The sequence below is a fragment of the Danio rerio genome, chromosome 24 (genome assembly GCF_049306965.1).
Source record: "Danio rerio strain Tuebingen ecotype United States chromosome 24, GRCz12tu, whole genome shotgun sequence".
Lineage (NCBI taxonomy): Eukaryota > Metazoa > Chordata > Actinopteri > Cypriniformes > Danionidae > Danio > Danio rerio.
This window is the reverse complement of record NC_133199.1, coordinates 44,482,261-44,491,117: the sequence shown is the minus strand read 5'-3', so window position 1 is coordinate 44,491,117 and position 8,857 is coordinate 44,482,261. Positions and strand designations below refer to the sequence as shown.

At 39.3% G+C, this 8,857-nt stretch overlaps 1 long non-coding RNA gene across 11 annotated transcripts in view; it reads right to left on the bottom strand.

Moving 5' to 3' along the window:
• The window catches only part of LOC101882775 (uncharacterized), a 73,809-nt gene that overhangs the window by 46,427 nt on the left and 18,525 nt on the right, over window positions 1-8,857 (bottom strand). For 3 of the 11 annotated variants that reach the window (XR_012399611.1, XR_012399606.1, XR_012399605.1), the window contains exons 1-3: window positions 3,261-4,752; window positions 2,017-2,043; window positions 1,796-1,879 (exon numbers count right to left, since the gene is read on the bottom strand). This is a non-coding gene — a long non-coding RNA (uncharacterized lncRNA). Of the gene's footprint in view, window positions 1-1,795; window positions 1,880-2,016; window positions 2,196-2,632; window positions 2,660-3,260; window positions 4,753-8,857 lie in introns of those variants that run through there. The other 8 variants (XR_012399609.1, XR_012399601.1, XR_012399610.1 and 5 more) reach the window with 6 other exon arrangements.

Sequence of the window (8,857 nt, the reverse complement as noted above, 5' to 3'; positions counted from 1 at the left end):
TAAAAACTATCAGTGTGCATGCAGTAAAACATGAGCCTTGATAGGCAAAATATCATACACTGAAATGAAAAATAGATTTTAAAAGTTAACTGCACACTTTGCACCAAATTCTAGTTAAATTTTTAACCCTTTATAGCAACCAATGTCAGTGAAAGTACCCTATATGGTTCCTCATCCAATAAAGTGTTAATCCTGTTCTACATTGAATATTCAGTAATACATGAGAGGTTACAGGTAACAGCTGCATTTACAAAAATTCAATGCATTTTGTATAAAATCGAACTGTTTATTTAGTGTTTATTTAGCAAATTATATAAAATTTAAAATTTTTAATCAGTAGGAAAAGTGCAATTAATCACAGAAAACAAAGCACATCAAAACCTTATAAATCTTTATAAGCATTTATCTTTATCAAATAAATATCTCTGCCTGCACTGTCCTACTTTATCAACTCTATAAAGTGGACTGTCTAATGAGGTAAAACCAGGGAATAATTGAATATATAAACTTATTCATCCATGGAGCCACCTTGCAATGATAAAATACAATCACTATAGTGACTTTATTAGGAATTGCAGAACAGAGCAGAAGTCATTAATCACTGTCGTAATATTTGATCAGAAATAGGGCTGGGCGATTAATCGAATAGTAATAGAAATCGACATTCAGAGCCTATAATCGGTCACATTGTTCCAGGATGATTTTTTAAAATACTTTCCCTACATGTCACGTGACTCTGCTCTGTTAAAGGCTGTGGCTGATTTCTACTTCTGCAGCCACATCTGATCTCTGGTCAAGTAGGATGATAGACTGAGCCTTACTTTGCGCTACATTGACGATGATTGGAAGCTGCGCCAGAGATGGCATATAAAACTTGTGAGTGAATTATGAGAGCAAAAAATTGTAATAAATAATCATTCAAGTTAAAATGTTTAATTAATCTAGATTTTGATTTTAGGCCAATTCGCCCAGCCCTAAACAGACATATTGGATAGCAAGGACCAGTTGCATAAACTTAAACAGTGTTAAGACTAACTATCAGTGAACCAAGGGCCTAACAAGTCTTGCTTTTGGCTTCAATTCAAAGTGATCAACATCTTTGTAATTATCTTCCAAGACCGTCTATAACCTTTTGAAAAAAAAAATTGGTGACTCATTTTTTCGGACTAATCTATGCATATTTTGTGAGGTGACAGATCTTTGCTGTTTACCATGGGGTCAATCAATGCAATTTGAGAGCAAAATTATAATTTAGAGGATTTACTCCTGTATTTGATTGAAGTTGTTTGTTCTGAAACTTTACACAGGGTTCATACAAGTTTTTACTACTAAAATTCCATGACTTTTCCATGATTTTTCCAAGACTTTTTTTGACCTAATGCTTCATGCAATGTCTACATGCGTGGTAAAAGAAAAACAATGCATGTTCAAATATATTACAGCATATCGTAAAACATGCAACAATCTATTTAGTTTCAATGTATATTTATATCTATGTAAAATTGATTAGATAATGCTTACACTGCACAATTAATGTGAGAGAATGTGATTGGCCGAGGACAGAAAAGAAGTGACTATCCTATATTCAAGTATACAGATATCTGTTCTCCATGACTTTTCCAAAACTTTGTGGGTTTTCTGTTTTTATAAAACGTTTCCAGGTCTGGAAAATGCCATGTCAAAACGACATGACTTTTCCAGGTTTTCCATGACCGTATGAACCCTGATTACAGTATGCCACTATTTTACAAAGCACATAATGACATTTGTTCTGTGAGGTGAAAAAAACACCTACCTCATATTTTAGTTTCTCAACTTATGGTGTGTTTCCACATCCTGCAATATGAAGCGTCCATCTCTGGGCTAAATGTCCTTTACACTGAAAGAAGAATGAAAAAAACATTGTTAAATGAAAAGTTCGAAAAAAGTTCAACATTTCTGCAGTAAATGTTCCTGTTGAATACTTTTTTATTATTATTATTATATTACAAAATATCTATATTTCTGCTGCCTCACCTGCTCCTGTCATCCTCCTTGTGAGACCTGCAAAACAAATGAGAGATAATTACATTTTAAACAATTAAGCAAATCAAAGCAGCTGAACTCAACAATGAAAATGAGATGAGGAGCTGCAGGCTGAGCGCTGCATGCCTAAAGCGAAGAGCGTCTGCTGGCAAACTGTAGTGTTTGAAGGTGAACAACAGGCCGGTGATGGAGGTGGAGCCTAACAGATGAATAGAGGGAGGAGCTCCACACATTTACAGAGGAACCAACCGTCCTGCAACCTTAAACCACAGTGAAATGTGCTCGAGATATATTAAGACGCATTACCATAGTTATCATGTGAGGAGATGATGAGTGTTAGCTTGACACCTCAAGACTCTGAAGAGACCTTTGGGATTTGAGAGAAATCTAGCAGCATCTTAAACTTTCACCTTTCGTTCTTAGGGTTAACGAGCAGTTATGAGACCTCTGACAGTCAGCGACAGGCCTCCTTATCCATCAATTAGGACTTTGAAGAGACATTTTTTTAATATATGCATGCTAAAATTGATTTTGTGATGCCTTTCTCAAATGTTATGACATTATTTGCTTTAATTCTTGTGTTCAATATATATTTCTGCTGCCTCACCTGCTCCTGTCATCCTCCTTGTGAGACCTGCAAAACAAATGAGAGATAATTACATTTTAAACAATTAAGCAAATCAAAGCAGCTGAACTCAACAATGAAAATGAGATGAAGAGCTGCAGGCTGAGCGCTGCATGCCTAAAGCGAAGAGCGTCTGCTGGCAAACTGTAGTGTTTGAAGGTGAACAGGCCGGTGCTGGAGGTGGAGCCTAACAGATGAATAGAGGGAGGAGCTCCACACATTTACAGAGGAACCAACCGTCCTGCAACCTTAAACCTCAGTGAAATGTGCTCGAGATATATTAAGACGCATTATCATAGTTATCATGTGAGGAGATGATGAGTGTTAGCTTGACACCTCAAGACTCTGAAGAGACCTTTGGGATTTGAGAGAAATCTAGCAGCATCTTAAACTTTCACCTTTCGTTCTTAGGGTTAACGAGCAGTGTTAACAGTTATGAGACCTCTGACAGTCAGCGACAGGCCTCCTTATCCATCAATTAGGACTTTGAAGAGACATTTTCTTAATATATTCATGCTAAATTGATTTTGTGATGCTTTTCTAAAATGTTATGACATTATTTGCTTTAATTCTTGTGTTCAATTCAATATTTATATTTCTGCTGCCTCACCTGCTCCTGTCATCCTCCTTGTGTGACCTCAAAATAAATGAGAGATAATTACATATTAAACAATTAAGCAAATCAAAGCAGCTGAACTCAACAATGAAAATGAGATGAAGAGCTGCAGGCTGAGCGCTGAATGCCTAAAGCGAAGAGCGTCTGCTGGCAAACTGTAGTGTTTGAAGGTGAACAGGCCGGTGCTGGAGGTGGAGCCTAACAGATGAATAGAGGGAGGAGCTCCACACATTTACAGAGGAACCAACCGTCCTGCAACCTTAAACCACAGTGAAATGTGCTCGAGATATATTAAGACGCATTACCATAGTTATCATGGGAGGAGATGATGAGTGTTAGCTTGACACCTCAAGACTCTGAAGAGACCTTTGGGATTTGAGAGAAATCTAGCAGCATCTTAAACTTTCACCTTTCGTTCTTAGGGTTAACAAGCAGTTATTAGACCTCTGACAGTCAGCGACAGGCCTCCTTATCCATCAATTAGTCCCTGTAGGATGCTGCAGGGACATTTTTTAACTATATGCATGCTAAATATGCATGCTTTTCTTAAATTTTATGCCATAATTTGCTTCAATTCTTGTATTTTGCTTTGAAAATACACACCAACAATTACTATTATTGTTTTTAAGAATCACTGGACTCTTAAAATTGCTTCCTAAAGTTCATGCTTCCTAAAGAGCTAATGAATATTTTAGGCATCCATTAAAATGTGTATAATAAGAATAAATCCTAACCATTGTGTTTGAATTGCTTAGTGCGCAAACAGAGCAAGAAAGCGATGACCTTTATTCTGTTTTTCACTTTTAACTCAGCGCTCGCTGTTGGTTAAGAATAAACGCTTGTCTTGTGACCCGCATCGTTTTGCCTCAATTGGCCATGTAACTTAAGTAGTATGTGTACGGCTAGCAAGGGTGCCAACATGTACCACTTGACGTTTATTTATGCGCCTGGAGACCTTTACGATTGCGGCATCTGCTTTATGTGTTCTCGGTGCCCCTCATCAGTTGCTGCCATTTCGTCAGAGGCTCAGGAGGAATTTCACAGGGTTATCTTTGTACTCAAGGACAATGGGAAGGAAACAATGTGGAACAAACAAGACAGTGGTAAGAGTATGACTGACAGTCGACTACAGGCCTCCATATGCATCAGTGCAGACCACACGCAAAGGTCACGCTGCAGTGTGCACAGTTCACTAAAGAGATGAGGATGATAGGTTTAGATATTTTATGGTAGAAATGAATAAAAATGCACCAACAGAGTAATGATATTTAATAATGAATTAAATTAGAATAATGGTAGAAAAAAATTGACCAGTGCTCTCAAAAATCACAATTCATTCATTCATTTTCCTTGGACTGTCTATTCATCAGGGGTTACCACAGCAAAAAGAATCACCAACTTATCTAGCATATGTTCTACACAGTGAACGCCCTTCCAGCTGCAACTCAGTACTGGGAAACACCCATACACTCTCGCATTCATACACACACACACACACACACTCTTAGACTACATCCAATTTAGTTAATTTCCCTATAATGCATGTGTTTGAACTGTGGGGGAAACCAGAGCACCTGGAGGAAACCCACGGCAACACGGTGAGAACATGCAAACTCCACACAGAGCCACCGTGCAACCCTAAACACTACACTTACACACATTACACATCTTTCCCAGTGATGGGTTGCGGCTGGAAGGGCATCCGCTGTGTAAAAATGTGCTGGATAAGTTGGCGGTTCATTCCACTGTGGCGACCCCGGACTAATAAAGGGACTAAGCCGACAAGAAAATGAATGAATGAACATTACACATCCTGTAACCATGTTTAACAACTGTTATGAAACAATCTTCCAGCTTTTTCCCAAATAATATTCTTCTAAATATCTTCTTTTTGTGTTCGGCAGAATAACGATATACACCAACATGAGGGTACAGCAAGTGCTGAGAGAATGTTCCTTTTCAGTGTGCTAATCTATCAACTTTACAACTATTAAGGCTGAGCAGATGTTCTTCAGTGGATTTCTGCAGAGGCTTTACACTTTGGTCTTTGTCTCTGAGCTCAGCAGACATCAGAATTGTGCCGCTTCAAACATTTAGGGCCCTTTCATACACACGGTGCAATGAGGTGCAAGATGTGTTTGCCCTGACATGTTGCTATTTTCAGACCAGCGCAACACTGTTTTCCGCCACATTTTTTAAATAGCAAATCCATTTGCGCCACTTTCTGGTCTAGAAAAGAGGTGTGTTAAAGCACATTGTTGGTGCGTTGCTATTTTAAGGAACTGAAATAGTTAGTTGTGCGCCTCGCTTAAACATTGCTGAACACACACAGGATGTACAGCAATACACAAATATCTTTACAAATAAAAAAAGGAGAACAATATTAGAAAAAAATATTATTTTCTACATAATTATAACAAACGCTGAGGCTCATTCTTTATCCTCGCACTGCCGATGCTCTGTGTATCTGTTTTCTCACTATTAAAGCAGTCCGCCGCAGTGGCGCAGTAGGTAGTGCTGTCGCCTCACAGCAAGAAGGTCACTGGGTTGCTGGTTCAAGCCTCGGCTCAGTTGGCGTTTCTGTGTGGAGTTTGCATGTTCTCCCTGCATTCGTGTGGGTTTCCTCAGGGTGCTCCGGTTTCCCTCACAGTCCAAAACACACGCGGTACAGGTGAATTGGGTAGACTAAATTGTCCGTAGTGTATGAGTGTGTTTGTGAATGTGTGGATGTTTCCCGAAGGTGGGTTGTGGCTGGAAGGGCATCCGCTGTGTAAAAACGTGCTGGATAAGTTGGTGGTTCATTCCACTGTGGCGACCCCTTTTTAATACAGGGACTAAGCCGAAAAGAAAATCAATGAATGAATAAAGCAGTCCGCCACGTAAATAGCAAATTGGCCATGACACAACTGACTCTTAAAGAGCATGTGAGAGTATTCTCCAAACACAGCCAGAACTCATTAAGAGAATGAGCACAACCCTGTTAGACCATGCGCCGCAGCGCAGAGCATACGTTCTTAAAATAGAAAAAGTGAATTCAGACACGCCCTTAATGCTTTAGACTGCCCTTTCAAGAGTTCACACTTAGCTGATAAGCAATAAGCGTATTTGGCATGCTGTCCCGGGAGAGAGCCCTGAGCTCATAATATCCTCAAGCCTGGGGCTCCCTCCCGTTAAAAGGGCGAGAGGGGAGTTCGAGCTCAGGTAGGTCTCGAGAAGGTCGCCGTGTGAGAAGTGTAAAATAAGGTTGTCTTAGATGATAATTTGGTTTAGTCGATTGGCTATGGTTTATGTTTTTGGACGGTGGCAGGAAACCGGGGAACCTGGGAGAAATCCACGCGAACACGGGGAGAACATGTAAACTCCGCACAGAAACAACGACCAGCCCGATAAGAGGTTGGACCAGTGGTGTTCTTGCTGTGAGGCAACAGTGCTAGCCACTGGGCCACCGTGTCGCCGTATCGGTCTCGCCTGTAAGATGGAAGATAACTAGAGTGAAAATCTCTGGATATTTGTAATGCTTCCGTAATCATCTAATAGGGCAGATTACGGAGCTAATAATGAGCCAGCCGTGTTGATCATAAGCACGTGCAAAAGATGTTCAGAGATCCGACTACTGGAAATCTGTAATCTGGGGATTCAGTAAAAAATTCAATATTGAGAAAATCAATTATATTTAAATTAAATTACTTGTTTTTTTTCACCCTTAAAGCTGCTGACGGTAAGTTTTTGACTCTTCTAAAGCATAAAAACACTATAATATGTTTGCAGATATTTTAGAAACATGCTAAGAACACTCTTGTCTATCTGAAAAACAATGCTAAAGTCAGATATTCTGCTTTGAACATGTGTGTTAAGTGCCAGAATGCTCTCTTTGTTTTGGTGCCTTTAACCCGCCCAGTGCCAGTTTAGCCAATTAAATATCAGCACCCGGCGTGCCTTGGTGGAAAACAGCGTACTTCATTCATTCATTTAGAAAGGCTCTCAAAGCATGCGCTCGTGACCGAAATGTGACCTCCGGTGGACAGTAGCAGACTCCGAAATGAGAAGCAGATTCTGAGTTCCACATGAGATTATTAATTAGCAAATAATATAAATATTACTTTAACATATTGTGAGCAGGTTACATTGCAGCCATGTGTCCTAACAACGTGCCGTTGCTTTTATATAGAACATGACTTTATTCAGCCTTTAGGGTTGATCGTCAGACTCGCCCCTGTTGGTCCGCAATCCTGCGCTTGCGTTTGTTTCGATCCAGGAATGCAATACTTAGTTCAACCACTGGGTGTCAAACGCACATACTCCACCTTTAATTGGAAAGAACAGTGGAGGTTGACAGGAAAATAATGAGAGAAGAGAGAGGTGAAGAGTTGGAATAAAAACCTCGAACTCGGGTCATTGTGAGTACCACGGTGCTATACGTCGACGCACTTAATCACTAGGCTACTGGTGCCAACAAGAACAGCTTTAAGGTTAAAGTTCTTTATAATGAACATTAATTCAATTTTTTATTTACTTATAAAAGGGAATTTACAAAAGTCTTCATCCAGGATGATCTTTACTTAACATCCTAATGATTTTTTTGCCTAAAATAAGAAATTATAATTGTGACTTATACAGTGTAATTTATTCACAAACATCACTGCAACCTAAAACTCCAGGGTCACATACATTGTCAACTACCTATGATCAAGATGGCCCATGTTTTGATTTATAAAAGAATTCCTGCCTGCCAAACTGGACAAGTTCCTGTCAAAGGACTTCACGATATGCAGAGCCAGTGTGCACATCAATTAACTCAGCCTGTGACATCGGCCTGCTGTAGGAATGCAGAAATGGATGCTGGTTGCAGAGATCATACAAGCTGTTCTTCTCAATCATTTAGAAGCACTCGGCAAGAATTTCACAGGTTATCTTTGTCCTCAAGTGTGAAGGCAAAGGAACAATGTGATGAAGGCCTGCGTGAAGCGATGGCACCAGCTGGAAACTGACCTTGGCCCTCGCGGAATCAGCTGCGGCTGCTCAAGCGGATAAAAAGCATCTATGATGGACAGAGTGAAATGACACTTGGCTTGTCCTTGAGCAAGGCACAGATCAGCTGATATCAACAATGAGATGCGCTCTCAGTTTAGTCATCACCTGCTAACTGATCCAAAAGCCTATTCTCTTCTTAGTTTTGCATATTTCAATATGGTTTAATATGGTTAATGGTTTATTTATAGCCAAAATTAAATAAATAAATAAATTCCTTAATTAGCATACAGGTGATTAAACAGCATTTTGACCTTATTTGTAAAGCCGTATTCAACCCATAAATACAATTCTGCTATCATTTACTCATGCTTCACTTGTGTAAATGATCCTATTTGATTTTATTTCTTCTGTTTAATATGAAATAAAGATATTGGATTTTAATATGCTGCTTACTGGGACCCATTGACATCCATAGTAATTGTTTTCCTACAACAGAGGTCAATGCGTGCATTTTTTAAAATATCTTCATTTGTGTTCAACAGAAAGAACTAATTAAGATTTAAAACCACATGGGGGAAAGTATAGATGAGGTAATTACATATTTTGGGTGAACAAACACT